Source organism: Felis catus, chromosome B3, assembly GCF_018350175.1.
Source record: "Felis catus isolate Fca126 chromosome B3, F.catus_Fca126_mat1.0, whole genome shotgun sequence".
NCBI classification, from domain to species: Eukaryota; Metazoa; Chordata; class Mammalia; order Carnivora; family Felidae; genus Felis; species Felis catus.
This window is the reverse complement of record NC_058373.1, coordinates 143,030,680-143,046,221: the sequence shown is the minus strand read 5'-3', so window position 1 is coordinate 143,046,221 and position 15,542 is coordinate 143,030,680. Positions and strand designations below refer to the sequence as shown.

The 15,542-nt window shown below is 55.6% G+C and overlaps 1 long non-coding RNA gene across 1 annotated transcript; it reads right to left on the bottom strand.

Annotated features, from left to right (window-relative positions):
• Nucleotides 1–341: 341 nt before the first annotated feature.
• LOC123386209 lies at nucleotides 342–7,371 on the bottom strand. Its single transcript, XR_006599996.1, has 3 exons — nucleotides 4,027–7,371; nucleotides 3,859–3,918; nucleotides 342–1,980 (listed from the first exon to the last, which is right to left on the bottom strand). It is a non-coding gene; the product is annotated as an uncharacterized LOC123386209 (long non-coding RNA).
• Nucleotides 7,372–15,542: the final 8,171 nt, after the last annotated feature.

Genomic DNA, 15,542 nt, shown 5'->3' with positions numbered 1-15,542 from the left:
CTCACGTACCCTGGAGGGGTCGGCCCCAGGCTGGACCCAGCGCGAGAGTCGCAGGTGGTACTGAAAACAGGCCATCTGTGTTATATTCGTCATTAATAAAGCGAACTCATCACAGACAACCTCTCCTCAAGTACCCAGACACGCCGTCCGATGGCCGCCTCGCAGAAGCCGTCCTGAGGGCGGATCAGATACGAAAGGTGAGGGGACGGGGACCCGCGGCACACGCCCCGCCCGGCCCGTCCCCCCCCCACCCGACCCCACCCCCCGTCCCTCCGTCCAGGCACCCCCGCGGGGGCGGGGACACCGGCGCCCTACCCCGGCCCGCCCCCACAGGGCTTCATCTCCAAGAGATCCTCCAAGGTGAGATTTGATACTGAGAAAAGATCAACCATGTATTATTCGAAGCCAATAAAGCGAATATAACACGGTCGATCTCCCTTCAAGTACCAGGAGAGGCGCTGAGCTGAGGAGCGGCTTTCCCCGGGCCCGCGGGCCCCGCAGGCTGCAGCGGATACGGACGGCTAGTGGACCAGGTGAAGTACATTCGAAACAATTACTTTCCAACTGGTCGACCATCCGTCCCGTACCCCGGAGGGGTGCCGACACCGACGTTCTTCCCCGAGGAGCCGCGGCCTCCGAGACGGCCTCTCTGGCGGAATGTGATACCGAAAAGGGGTTCACCGAGCAACATTCGTCGTCCGGATGCAAAGTTGCTCGGGTAACCTCTCCCCGAGTACCATGCAGAGGCCGGGGCGCTGGCACCGAGGCGGACGCTTCCAGCTGGCTGTGCTCGCGCCAGACCCTCCACGAGCACAGCCTGAACGCTGGGCATGCGGGGGCCCGAACTTCGCCCTCCCCGCCGCGACCCACCTCCCCCCGAGGCAGCGAGGCCAATCCTTGCATGGCCTGCCCGCCATGAGCCAAACGCAGAGACCCTTCCCCGAAGCGAAGGGCGAGGGCCGGGGGGACCTCACACTGGCAAGAGGGGGCCCCGTGCCGGGGCGTGACTCCCCCGGGGCTCCCCGGGGCAGCCGCGGTGCCCTCGTGGCCGACTGAGCCGTGCGTGGGCCGTCTGAAGGTGGGGGAGACCCTGCCCTGCCTGCCCCCCGCTCTCCATTCCCAGACCCTGGAGAGGGTGAGCCTGGGTCCCACACCCACGAAGCCTCCCTCCCCCGGTGCGCGTGTGCAGGGCGCGAATGCCCAGGGCTGTGCTCCCCGGCACCCCCCACACACCACCTCTAGCCCCGTGTGTGTGTGTGTGTGTGTGTGTGTGTGTGTGTGTGTGTGTCCCGCCACCCCAGAGCCCTTCCAAGAGTGATTTAAAAATCTGGTTGACTGTTTGATTAGCCTCACAAAGTAAGCAAAAACACCAAAAATAAGGCAGCGGTGGGGGGGGGGGGCAGGGTAGCGGCAGAGCAAGGGAGCTGAAGACGGTTGCTCTTCAAAGGAAAGCAGACCAGCTCTGATATCCGGGCCTCAGCTTTTTCCCAGAGTGGACTTCAGATCCACAATACGCCCCAAATAACGGATGGGCCGGGGGGGCGGGGGGGGCAGACGACACAGGCCACACACAGAGTCTGCACTCTGTGCCCGCCACCTGTTTGGGGAACTTCGGAGGGGGGCCGACCGCAGAACCCCTGGCATGAGTTTGGGAAGCCCTCGGGCCTGGCTACAATTGCAGCGAGAGGCCAGCCCCCCCACGGTCTGTCCTGCAGCCGGCGAACACATTGCAGGAGCTTCCCTGTCCCTGGGTACTGACCTGCAGGTCAGAGAGGCTTTGCCGGGGCGGACATCACCTCCTGGAAGTGCTCCCAAGAACGGCTGCTCGGCAACGGCTAGTGGATCAGGTGACACCCGTCATCCACATTCAGGGCATGTCCCGGGGCTGCGCCCAGACACCTACCCTGGAGGGGGCTCCAGCCGCTGGCCACCTCCTGAGGGCGGTGTGGCTTCGGGGAATCCGCCAAGGCAGGGGCTGATCTGGAAAGAGATCCGCGAATGGTGCTGGTCACAAGCAAGACATGCCAGCAAAGGACAGCCTCTTTCTACATCCCAGGCAACAGCTTTGATCCCAGAAACACCAGTTCCAGGACCACCTCCCAAACGAGGCCAGCCTCCATGACCAAGTGGCATTCAGCACCAAAGAGGAGCCTGGCCATGGGGCCAGCATGGGGCCTTGGGGACTCTTAGGAAGGGGACCATCTGAGAACGTCCGGCCTCTCTGACTGAGGACAACGGTCCCCACTGACCAAGGGCCTCCTGCCTCACGTCTGGAGTCGGCATTGTCATGCGGAGCTCCACAAGGGGAGGGAGAGACGCCAAGAGGGGGCAGAGCAGGAGAGGCAGGGCACCAAGAGGGCACGCACGCTGGGGCCAACATGCGCCCCCATCACCAGTGCGTCACCCCTGATGTCAGCAAGACCGCTCAGGAAGCTCTCTGGGAAGACTCAGGACAGAAAGAAAAGGTCAGATGCACAAAGGACACTGAGCTCGGGCCCCTGTTCCTGCTGCCCACACTGACTGCACCCCACGCTTACGAATTCAACCACCTTGATGGGAATTGTACCAACATCGATTTTCATAAAATCATTGTTTTTCACAGTGAATTCCATTAAATGAAGCCAATTCCCTGTTTCGCCTTCCTGCCTATGCTGTTGGGCTGTTTTCATTTCTTTTATTTCCCTTGTTATTTTCCCCAAATCATTTTCATTAGGATCAATTCTTTCCCATTTAAAAATCCGAATGGAGAGTTGATTCCTCAACGTGCTTTTGTCTACATCCAATATCGCTGTTTCGAGCCGCGCCCGCGCCAGGCGCCCCTCGTGGCCGCCATGTCTACAGTGCTCCGCGTCCCCAGGTTGGATGTGGCAACCGAAACGTTGTCAAGAAAATTGGATTCTTCTGCCAATTTGTACTCAATTGAACATGTCGTTCTCTGTGCCTTTCCGGTGGTTCTTAGTTTTATTCTGTGTGCGTTACTTTTATCGCTGTTACTACAAACGGGATGGAAGACTGACAGCTTCTGTTCATCCCATAACCCACGAGAACACTGAGAACACGGGCGGGCAGGGGGACAGCAAGGCAGAGGGAGAGCGACAAGAGGCAGCGCAGAGAGGAGGACCGGAGAGAGAGTGCAGGAGGGGTTTTGTGCGTCTGGGACCGAGGGAATGACAAGCCGCAGTCTCCAGTCGTTGAGGGCAAACCCTTCACTAATAACCCACAAGGCCCCCCTTTCAGGGGAGAGGCGCTGGGGGCAGAATGTCTCTGGGACCAGCGGTCACAATGGTGGCATAAAGAGGGCCCCAGAGGCAGACTGAGCGCAGACATTGACCTTCAAGTGCCCTCCCGGTGGCCCACGTTATGAATCGAGCCTGATCATCATTCTTGTCCCCCGGAGAGGTGTAGACATCCACATCTACACCATCCGCTCTTGTTCACGGGGGAGGTGTAGACCCTGAGATTGCCACTGGGTCCCGGAAGCCATCACAGGCAGGATTTGATACTCAAACAAAAGTTGCCTTTGTGTGATTCAACATAAATAAAGCGAATTCACCAAGGGCAACCTCTGCTCAAGGGTCAAAGGTCAGCAAAGGCAAGAGCACCGACCAGACGCCTCTTCACCAAGAGCAGCCCCGTGTCCCCCCACCCTCTGGAGAGGCTGGCATTACATCCAGGGAGCCTCCCATGCAGGGTCAGAACGTGTCTCGTCAGGGGGAGGCGCCAGGCGCCAGCTCTGGTGGCACTGGATGCTCCCTGACCTGGCCTCGGGGGCGGGGAGGGGGGCTGGGTGGTGGGCAAGGCCCTGAGCACACGCATCCCAAGTCAGTCCCACGTGTGGGTCAGCGTCGGGTCACTTACCCTCGAGAGACGCGCACACCGAGGTCCCATCCCGAGGCTGGCATCTCCTCGGGGAAGTCCCTGCATGGGGATTCAACACAGAGACAGGAGCAGCCATTTGACATTCTCCGTAAGTGCTGTGGCCACGGCGGGGTCCTTCCGGCCCCAAGCCTGCGGGAGCCCCCTTACCTGCAGGCCGGTCACTCCTCTTCCTGGAGGGATGGCGAGGGCGACAGACAACGTCACTGGGACAGCGCAGGCTCACTGCTGTCCTTCATTCACTCTTCCTTCCAGGAGGCCTCAGACAGGCGCTTGATAAAGAAAATGTGTCAACCGGCCACCACCCGCTCAGTCAACATCACACCTACTGCGTGCAATGAGGGACATGGCATTAGGCAAAACCAGACTGCCCTCGGGGAGCTCATGCTCTGGTGTGCAAACAACAAGGGAAGGTCTATGTCGGGATAACAACATGGTAACAACAGCCATCCGAAGAGGCGATTCTTATTCAATGTCACTACGTGTCAAGCACGGTCTAGATCCTTGGCTCGTACGCTGAGTTTTTGTATCTCCCCTCTGAGTAAACATTAACCCATTTCGCAGAAGAGTAAACTGAGGCCCAGAGGTGAGGGTGTAAGTAACTGGCCCAAGATCATGGAGTTAGTAAACATAAGGCAATCATAAACGCTATCAAGGATTCTTCTCTTGCACCAGGAATAAACAAACCGAGCCGTGGAAACCCATCTTCAAATACCCCGAGTCCCACCACGGAAGACATCCCCTCCCCCAGCCCCACCTCCACAGGGTCGGCTTTACCTCAGAGGACCCCTTTGAGGACTAAGATACTTGAGGGGGTGGTAACACATGGCGTATGTAGGGTGTGTGTCTTCCACTCGGCCAGGCTGTTGGAACGACACAGGAGTCCCCTTCCCCAGAATGGGCCTCACGTCCAAGATGGTTCCCTACAGACAAGGGACTTATCCAGTGTGCTTTCTTCACTAGTGAGCCTTCAAGGAAGGGAGGGTACCAATGACTAACAGACCACGGTGTCACCTAAGAAAGTCAGCACCCTTCTTGGGAATTCTGGGCCAGGTGACACCCATCACAAACACAGCACTGACGGGGTGAATGTTCCCTCTCCTTACCGTGGACAGGCACCGGGCGGACCTGGCCTTGTGGAGTCTCCCCAAGAAGAATTGAGTACTGAACGGAGATTGGCCATGTAATACTCATCATAAATAAAATGAACACACCATGGACAACCTCCATTCAAGTACCGGACTAGAGTGCTGGCTTCCGGCACGTTCCGAGACGGCAGGCCTGCAGACAGAAGGGCTACGGAGGGAGGACGTGCGGGGACACCAATGTCAGACGCACGCCATGCGGGCCGGCCCCAGTCGGCCAGGTCCCGCCCGCAGGTGCAGACGCACTGCCCCTTCCAAGAAGCCACGTGGAGAGGGACAGGCTGCCAATGGAGATGGGCGGAGCGTCACCTGTCGTACGCGAGGAGCCAGCGGCGGGGACGACTTACTGACAAACACGTAGGGAGGTGAATCTACGAGGTTACCGCGTCTTCAGGGAAACTGGCCTCGTGCACAAGTGGTGACCCTGGAGGCGGCGTGGACACACGCGTGGGAGGACGCGCACATGTCCAAGAGCGTCCACTCAAGTGTGTGGACACCGACTCTGGTTCCTAGAGCTGGTGTCTCCCCAGGGTGCTTGAAGGTGAGATCTGATACTTAAAAACAAAGGCCAACCGTGAGCGACGTGCCGAAGAATAAAGCGAGCACGTCACGGAAAACCCGTCTTCGAGTGGCCGCCAAGAAGCTTTGGTAGGAAAAGCCCCACTTCTTTTCCCAAGACGGCACCACCTCCGTGAGTCTTGCCACGGATGGACCACACAGGGGGTTAGGAGCAGGCACGCCGCATCAGGATGCACGTGCTCTGGAGTCGGCTGTGGTCCACGGTCCCTCCGCTTACCAAGGAGACGAATGGACACTGAGGTCTCGCCCTGAAGTGGGACTCTGCCCGAACAGCCATTCATGGCGGACTTTGGCATGGGAAAATAGGTGAACGGTGTATGATGCGTCACAAATCGAGTGAAGGCAACACGGATAACCTAAGTTCAGGTACCGCGGGTTAGAACCAACCAGCTGCCAATTCTTTTTCTCCAAAGCCGGCCTCCTCCGGGAAGTCTCCCTAAGGACAGAGTGAGCACTGAGGGTTAGCAGACTGAGAGTCACACACGAAGCGCACCCACCATGCTCGATCACCCCAGCCTAGACCCTGAAGTAGCCCAGGCATCAGCACCTTAGAGGTGCTTGGCAGGCTATCATAGAAACACTTCCGGGGCGTGTCAAAATGTAAAAGTCAAGTGCGTAAGAATTCGCTATTCTGATCGCAGCGAGGAACTCTTCCCCATTTCACATCAGCGTCACAGCTGACAGCAGGGATCCTTTTTCCATATCACCATGGGCCCAGGAAGCCCCCCAAAGCTGCAGTTCATCCCCAAGACGCTATTTTGCCACACTGATTGTTAAAATGATGACAGCATGGGATGCAAATGTTATTATACCACGTGAGGTGTGGCACTGACCTCAGAATTATGGCCTCCTCATCTCCAAAGGTGGCCTTAACTTCCAAGAAGTCTCCCTGAGGATAAATTGCATACTTAGGGTTAATAGTCCAGGAGACAGATGGTCAAAAAATAAATCCCCCATCGTTAAAAGTCAGTTCACATACCTAGCAGGCAGGGCTGACTCTGCGTCCATCCTGGAAGCTGGCGCTGCACTGAGGCATCCTGCCAAGGCGGAAGATGATACTGAGAAGGGGTCGTCTGGGTATGATTCATTTTACAAAGGCAAGTGCAGAGAGCAAATGATAACAGAGAGATGTCCAGAGAAGATGGCGGCACAGGGCCAGACCAGAGATGTTTTCTCCTCCTCCAAGAAACCCAAGAAAAGCCCAACACATAGAAAAGTACTCATAGAGATAACAGAGGAAAACCATCCTTGAAAGGAAGGAACAACCAGCTTTACCAATCAAGAAGGCATAGCATGATTCAGGAAAGTTGATAAAGAAAGCTGGCGATGGACTCATATCCTAACTCAGATCCTCCACGGATGCAGAGAAATGATGAATGGAACACAGCCATAGCCAAAATCGATTGGTAAATAAATGCACAGCTAAAAGATAGAGAAGGAGGGAAAACCATCAGCTGTCAACAAAGAATTTAATTCAGAGCAATGAGTTTGCAACCTGCCACCAAAGAGATCTAAGGTACACTGTACCGGAGACTCAGAGAGTCTATAGTCATAATGTCCAACACAACAGGGGATGTGACCTTGGGCCCAAGAAATGTGGAGACACGGAATGGAAAGGAGAGCCAGAAAACCAAACTGGCCCAGGAAAATGACAAGAGAATTTACTTCTGTCTAGGCTATGGATGGAATCACTTCTCCCGTGAGAAGCAAAACTCCAGGACAAAGATGTGGTGAGGAATTATACCACCCATAAGGTCGGGGTGGCAGGGGGGTGGGGGTGGGGGGGAGACGACTCCTTAAGCCAGCAACTGAGTAGGAAAATTGGTCCCAACTTGTGAAAGCCTTGGGGGGCCAGAAAGAACCAAATACAGAGCCAGAATGTTGCAACTCTTTTGCAAAAGGAGACAAAACAGAAGCACTTTAATCCCTACTGATCATAATATCATTACAAAAAGCTACAAGACCCACATAAAAGCACTATGACAAGAGTCAACAGACTCAACGAAGAGAAGGACTTATACCCCCTCAAGTCGAAAGATGTTAACAGTAAGTATCTTTAAAGTAACTAAGGAGCTTAAAAAGAGCTACAAATCACAGGGCCACAGAGAGCATCAGAAGAAACAGGCAGACCAGTAAAGGGACAAGAACGATTCTCAGAGATTCTCAGAGATTAAAGACCTCACAGAATATAGTCCACCAAAGTCTTTCTAATAAAGTACATAAAGATCCACCAGACAATACGGTCCAGCTAAGTAAGAATTACGTGGAAAAGCCACATCAAAAGAGCTAGTGAAACACTAAATGCAGCAGATAGTGGAGAAGTATCCACAAAATTCTAAGGGGGGAAAAAGTATGCTGCAACTTTTATACCTAGCTAAACTGTCCCTTGTGCGTAAAAGCAAGAGACAGATATTCTCAAATGTGCAAGGACTGAGCAGAAGTGTCTGTGAGCCATTCGTGAAGAAACAATGATAAAATCCATTCCATTAAAAGATGAATTAAAATGAAAAACTCAGGAATAGAGAAGGCTTAAAGGAAAAACAAAACAGAACAACTGGTGGCCAGCAATGAATCCACTTAAAAATCAAACTATGATTAGCCACCTGCAAGAAGAACTGTGGTTACAGAACAAAATAACAAAATTAAAATATTTATAATGGGAAAATTAAATTGTAAAAAAACAGGAGGTGAATAAAAATGTAAGAATGCTGGTTTCCTTATACTTCAGCACTAGGCGTGAAGTTGAAACAATTAAAAACATAATAACGATCCCAACCAGTTAACATTTTACACAATAATTCTCCTTAATTTTAGAGGGATCTTTTAGCAATGAATATTTCTTGTGGCCGAGCGAGAGACCTTTATCAATTCTCAACTTGCTGCGGCTTGCTTTTTATGTTAAATTTGAGCAAAATTAGAGTTAACATTTTTAATAAAAAAAAATCAGCTACTGTGGGATCTCATTTATAAAATATTTTTCTCCTTGTCTATCTACCTATTGGCATACATACTCAGACAAGTATCTGCAATTTCTACAGCACTGATGGTCATTTCTGGGTGCACAGAAATTCTCTGTGCAATTTTCTTCTTTTTTTATTTATGTGTTTCCACATTGCTTGAATTTTTATCATCAGCAGGTGTCATTTTCACAAATATGGCAATCTGGTAAAATAGTTACTCTTTTTTGGAACTAAATACAAGAAACTGAAAACAGAACGGCCTTCTCTCCTCGACTTTGGTCCAGCTTCCAGGTCAGCAGATGTAGTGCATCACTAGTTCACTTAGCCCAGAAAAGTATCTGAGACCAATACCCTTCCCCAACTTTGCTGACACATCTAAGAAGTCTTCCCTCGAAAGCAAAGACTTTTTACCGAAAGAGAAGGCAACTATCTATTTTTCTTTAAAAACAAAACAATCCCAGAGAATCATGAGCACCTCTGCTTCCTCAGTCACTTAGGGTCTTACACCACCTCGATCACATGCTTCTTGCCCCAAACTGGCAACGTTGTCCTCCGTGAACAGACTGAGTGAAGAGAAGGACTAGGGACACCCATCCACTAGTTCCCGGGGTCCACTGCGCACTCAAGGACATTGGCCTGGGACCCACGTGAGGGTGGCTTCCCCGAGGTTGGCATCAGCTCCGAGAAGACGCCATGACGAGATGTGGTACCGAAAAGAGATCGACCGTGTATTGGGCATCATTAAATAATGCGAACTCACCACGGACAACCTCTCTCCGAGCACCATGAGGTGGCGCTGCTCACAGCGTCCCTGCGTCCACGCGGTCTGGGCGGTGTGGGAATGGCCTCTGGGGGGGGGGGGGGGTGGGACGGGACACTGAGGATGAGGGGACCAAACAGCTCAATCCCCAAGTCACACCCATGCACTTGGGCCAACCCCTGGTTCACTAACCCGGGATTAGTTGCACAGGAATATGCTACTTCCTGTGCTCAGCCGGCCATGCAAGCGACACTCAACAATGTGGAGAGGTCAGCCACGCGTGAGTCATTATAAACGAGGCAAAGGACTCTTGAAAGACCACACGTTTGAGAAAACAGATCAGCCACTGCCTCTTCGATGAGCCTGAAATCACCCCCGGGGAACGTTCCCCTAGAGGGTGGGTGGCTGTGCCAGGTTAGTAAAGCAGGGGTCACGTGGGCAGCTTCCTATCTCTCCTATATCCCGAGAGCTGAGTAACGAAAGGTGCTTGCAGATGCCCCTCCGACGCTGGATTTGACAGTCAAAGGAGTTAGTCGTGCGCATCTTCAACGCTACCGTTTTTAACAGCGAGGGCACCTGGCCAGCCTTCCTGCCCTACGCTGAGGCCGGCGGCGCCCCGGGCAGTGGCCCGGGGGCTGCGGTCGGAGTGTCAGTAACATGCATCCTCCGGAAAGCACTCGCCGTGCGCCCGGCCGCCCAGGCCCCTACCTGGGAACCGGCGCCCGCTCAGGAAGGCTTCCGAGGTGGGATTTGACACTAAAAGAGAGGAGAGCCGTGTATGACTCGCTTTGATGGATCGAATTCATCACGGCCAGCCTCTCTTCAAGTGCCACAAGTGAGCTCCCGGGACTGCACCGCCTCTCCCGCGAAGGCAGCTGGCCTCCCCCGAGCTCTGTAAGAGATGGGGGGGACAACATTGGGTAGTGGGCCGAGTGACATGCTACCACCGTAATCGCATGCTCACCCGAGACGCACTTACCCTAAGGCGGGGCCAGCGCTCCCGGAAGCGGGGGCACCATTCGGCAGCCGTCTGGGAACGGCGGCTCGGCGTGGTGGCCCCTCAGCGGCACTGGCCAGAGTACCGGGGCCGCTCACCTCCACAGGGCGCTCCTGTGCAGAGACAGGGTGCTGGGGGTTAGAGGAGCAGGGGGCTCACCTAACAGGCAAAACGCATGCTCTGGGGACAGTCACACACCCCAGAGAGGAGCCGGCCTGCGCGCGTCGCGTCCCTCGTCAGCAGGCAGCGTCGTGTCCCAGGAGCGCTTCGGGGAGGCTGTGTGGCGACAGTGACGAAGGGGCTACCGAGGAGGAGTCACCACGTTTGAAGTGAACGCACCCTCCCGACCACGGCCGTCGGGGTCCACCGAGAAGCTGCCGCCTCGAGTGCGTTGCCGCTTGTGCCCAGAGCTGGCAGAACCTCCCGGGAGTCTTCTCGGGCGGGCGGGGTGGGTGCTGAGGGTCGGTGACTAGGTGGCCCACAGGGTGAACAGAGCGCTTGCCCCTCTGGTCAACCAGTCACACACCCTGGACAATGCTCACACCAGCATCTCCTCTGCAAGTTGGCCTTGGGCCCGGGAAGCCTCTCTTCGAAGTCGCGGAAGGTGACGCTGGTGACAGAACCACAGCCATTTCCCCAGAGTTAGCACGGCCCAGGGGCAGGCCCCTACGGGCGGGCCGGATGCTCAGGCTAGCGGGCCAGAGGACTTACAGCTAGGTCGAGCACGGTGTCCCCGGCCAACCCTCCGTTCTTGTCTTCTCCACGTGGTTGACAAGGCGGCCACATCTTCCCTGATGTTGCCATTGTGTCCAGGAGGTCCTTAGAGGGAGCATTTGGTACTGAAAAAAGTGTTGTCCGTGAATGATTCGTCATAAGTAAAGCGAATCCACCACGAACAACTTCTCTTCAAGTACCACAGAAAGGCAGAGACAAGACAGACAAGAGGTTCCCTTCCTCTTCTCCGAGGGGCGTGGCCTCCAGCCGCCGTCCTGCGGGCACATTGGACACGGAGTGTTAGCGAGAGGGTCGACGTGTGTCCTGAGAACGCGCTGGAGGTTGGGGAGCCGTGTACTCACCTCCCCGGGAGGGGTGCTGACACGGCACCCCCTCCCCGGAGTTGAATTTGCGTTCCCGAGTCCTCGGGGGCGGGGTTAGAAACGAGAAGAGGCAGGTGCTTGGGCTTCCGAGCGCAAAGTCACCACAGGTCGGGGCTCTCCACGCGTGCATGGACCCACGGGGCTCTCAGCCTTGGACTTCTCAACAGAGCACACTCGATTATCCATCAAGCACGTCGAGGCACGAGCCAAGCTCCGTCATGACTCGTGGGGACTCGTGGGGTCCACCAAACCGGAGGAACTCCAGAGAGGTCCCCACGGCCGCTACAGTGCGCTCCCGAGGAGTCTGGCCAGCCCGGGGCCCCGAGGCGCCCTCTCGGGGATCTGAGGAGGTCACCAAGCTCTTCACCAACCCGGGAGACCCCCGCTCCCTTCCCAGCCACCCTCTACCCGCCCCCTGCTCCACTACCCATCACCCCTAAAGAGTCACCCAAGACAGCAAATCCAAGAAGGAGGCTATCAGAAGTCACTCACCCACCTTCTCCCAAACAACCTTGGACCAGGAGGACCAGGTTCCATCTCCTCGTGATCGGAGTACACTTTTCAACATAGATCCTGCAGCTGCCCCTGCTCAGAACCCTCCCACAGCCCCCACCTCACTCAGAATAGCGTCCGAACCTGCCCCACCTCCGTCCAGCCCCACTGGCCTGCCCCCTTTTCCTCAAAGACACCAGAGCGCTCTCTGCATGCCACGCCCTCCTCCTGAAGTGCTCTTCTTCCAGATCTCCATCTGACCCATGCCCCCACTTTGTTCCCGTTGCCCTTCTCCAGAAAGAACTTCCCCGACCCCTGCAGTTAACATACGAATCCGTCCCACTTCTGCTTCTGAGACCTGACCCTACTTTCTTTTAGTCCATAAACTTCAACGGTGGACACGTTTATGTCTCATAGTTGGTATTTTACTGTCCATCTCTCCCACCAGGCTGTAATGAGCATGAACTTTCTCTTGGGCACTGCTCTACTCCCAGTTCAGAGGAAATGGCAAAGTTCTAGAATCATCTAGAACACAGTATGCACAAAATCACTTGTCCAATGACTGAATCATTCCGTGTCGATCGGTCAATTCACGGACCACGGGGTTACACGAATAACAAGAGAATCTGATCATGAAAAGAGAACGCCCTACTGGAAAAGCATCATGGCCAAAGCAGATGACCCCTCCCCAAAGCAATCATAAAAACGGGCTGGGTCTTGTGGGAGAGGGAAACGAGTGAAGACCATCAGAAACACAGGGCCGGCTCTGTTCGACTCTCTCTCCACGTACACTGGAAAGACACGACGTCAACATGTCTCCCCCAGAGTTGACAATGCTTCCAGAAAGCCTTTCCGGGCAAGATTGGACCCTCTGAAAAGAGTCTGCCCTGGAGCAAATGCAATGAAGTTGACCAACTAGGTGTCAGCCAGTTATCACTGTCACGTCCTCACGTTGGCATGGTCTCTGGGGATTCGTCTTATGGAGAGGATTGGGTTCTTGTGGAACAGACAGCGGGTGCTCTACGTCCGTGGGATTCTCACTAGTCAACCTCCCATGACAGTGGGTGCAGATACCAACACCCTTTCCAGAAGACTGCAGCCCAGCCCTCTGTCTGCACAGAGTAGATTCTGGTCACGGGTGCCACAAGTGATGGGCATGACGAAGGAAGCATGTGCCACATGCTTCACTGTCCATGTACATACCTTGGGTGGGTATGGAAGCCAAGACCTCCTCCCTGCAGGTGGCATGCTGACCGGGAGGCCCTCCAAAGCAGTATTTGATACTGAAAAACTGGATGTCCCTGTATGATTCGTCATAAATACAGCGAACACAGCAGGGATAACCACTCTTCAAGTACCGAAGGCTAACGCTGCTGACCCATCTTCGCCAGAGTCGGCCCGGCCTCCAGCTAGTCCTCCTAAGGACGAATTGGGGACTGAGGGTTAGGAGAATTGGGTGCTACATGTTGTAATTAAAGCCCACGCTCTCTGGCCAGCCATGCATTCCTGTCCCCCGGGAAGGGGCTGGGACCAACAGCTCTTCCCAGGCAAGATCGATACTTGAAAACACAAACCTTCCCTTGTACGACTCAGCATAAAGAGAGCCAACCCAGCACAGAGAAGGTCTTTTCAAGGGCCAGGTACTAGCATGGATCAGGAAACCACCACCTCTACTCCCGGAGTCTGTCCCGAGAAGTCACTGGATAGGTAGGGACTGTGGATCAGTTGACATACATCATTGATAAAATGTATGTTCTCTGATCAACCATCCATTCCCCTATCATGGACAACGCCCTGCCCTCACGCTGGAGTCCTGTTGGGGCACGTTTCCAGCTGGGAGTTTGTCCTGAAAAACAGCAGTTCCGACGTGATTAGCCACAAGCATGATGAAGCCCCAACGGTCGACCCCAAAAACCACTGAGCCCCAGAGGCGGGGCATCCGAGATCTCAGTGCTACAGCTCGGGGAACAATGTGGCCGAATCCTAATTAGGGCACAGGCTCTACAACGGACCACTCCTTCGAGTAGTGGGGGGAGGCCGTTCCTCCCTGAAGTCGGAATCACATCCAGGAAGGGGAAGTGCTACATTGCGTTTAGAACAGAAAAAGCACCGGAGAATGACCCCACCGTGTCAGCACGGCACAGGTGTGGCCGAGGAGGAGCCCCCCCCCGCCTCCTCCTGCACGGGGGTTGAAGGCTGAGCGCCACCTCAGCTCTCCCTAGACCTTGGATTGTTGCCGCCGGCGATAGCCTTTGCCCTGGAAGAGGGCCGCCCTCTTTTCCAGGAGGGCCCCAAGGGCAGGACGGGATCCTGGGGGCTGAAGGACCACGTGGTACACGCCAGGAACACGGTACTCCCCAGACCAAAACTATCTTCATGAGATGGGACAGAGCTGGGCACTGAAACGGCCCGGCTCCAGGAAGTCCCCTGAAGACGGAACGGTGCCCCGAGGGCCCGTGGACCCTCATGTGCGGACTCTCCACCCACGGATGGGGTGACATAGGTCCCCTCCCTGCAGGTGGGACACCTCCACACATTCTCCCACAGTACCGGAAAGAGGTCAACTGTGGTATCCGCCGAAGAGCAGCCCGGCGGCCCCTCGTCCAGCACCGAATGCCAACACCGACGAGAACGTTGGGGTCCCGTGTCCAAAGCTTGCGTGCGTCCCTTCCGGGGCTTCTCCTCCTCATTCTGAGGGTGGAAGGAATTATCTGGGTTAGCGGACCAGGGAACACGGATGCGAAAAAGTGCACACCCCGGGGTCGACTCTGCATTCACGTACCTTTGTTGGAGTGACAGTTTTCTTACTGTGAAACTGGTGGCCCCGACGGGCGTGCCTCCTGAATCCGTTCCACCGACAGACGCGACCGTGACGGCCGTCACAGACGGAATGAAGCCACCAGGACGGGGAGCAGCAGGGCTGTGCAGCGGCCCCAGGAGGTCACCCGTGGTACGGATGAGACCCTGACGACGCTGGCGCTCCGGTGACACGCCACCAAATTTGGGGTCCGAGCCGGCCTCCCTCCCCCACAGCGAGGGGAGGTTCTGAGACGGGCGTTCTCCTCCCAGACTGAACACCGCGTGCGGGGAGCAGAGCTCTGCGTCCCGCGGGAGGAAGAGAGGCCACGGGGTCTTCACGGTGAGCACGGGGACAGAGCCGGTCTCCCCGAGCCCCCGGCAGCGGCACAGGAGACCTTATGGCTCTGGTGCCGGTGTCTCGTGGAAGTCCACCTGAAAAGGAAATGGGCGTTGGGGTCCGTGACCTCACAGAGACACGCAAAGGTAGAAGGGAAGCCAGCCTCCCTCTCACGTACCTGGAGAAACGGTGGCCCTGTGTCCAGGGGGCCAGCTGAGCTGGGATCTGCCCCTTGAAGCCGACTGCCCCCAGAGAAGTCCTCTTGAAAGAAGGAACTTCTCCTTGAGCAGCCCGATGGTGTGGAAAGCACATGCTACCCAGGGGGGCAGCGTGGCCTCCAGGAGGCCAGCCTGCAAAGGGCTGGGTGGGGAGGCGGAGGGCCGAGAGCGCCAGCCCCGGGGGTAGGTTCCCCGGCCAGGCATTCACGGACCAGCCCTGCAGTGATGGCCACACAGATGCCCCATCTCCTGAGCTGACCCTGCCTCGCACCCACACCCCAA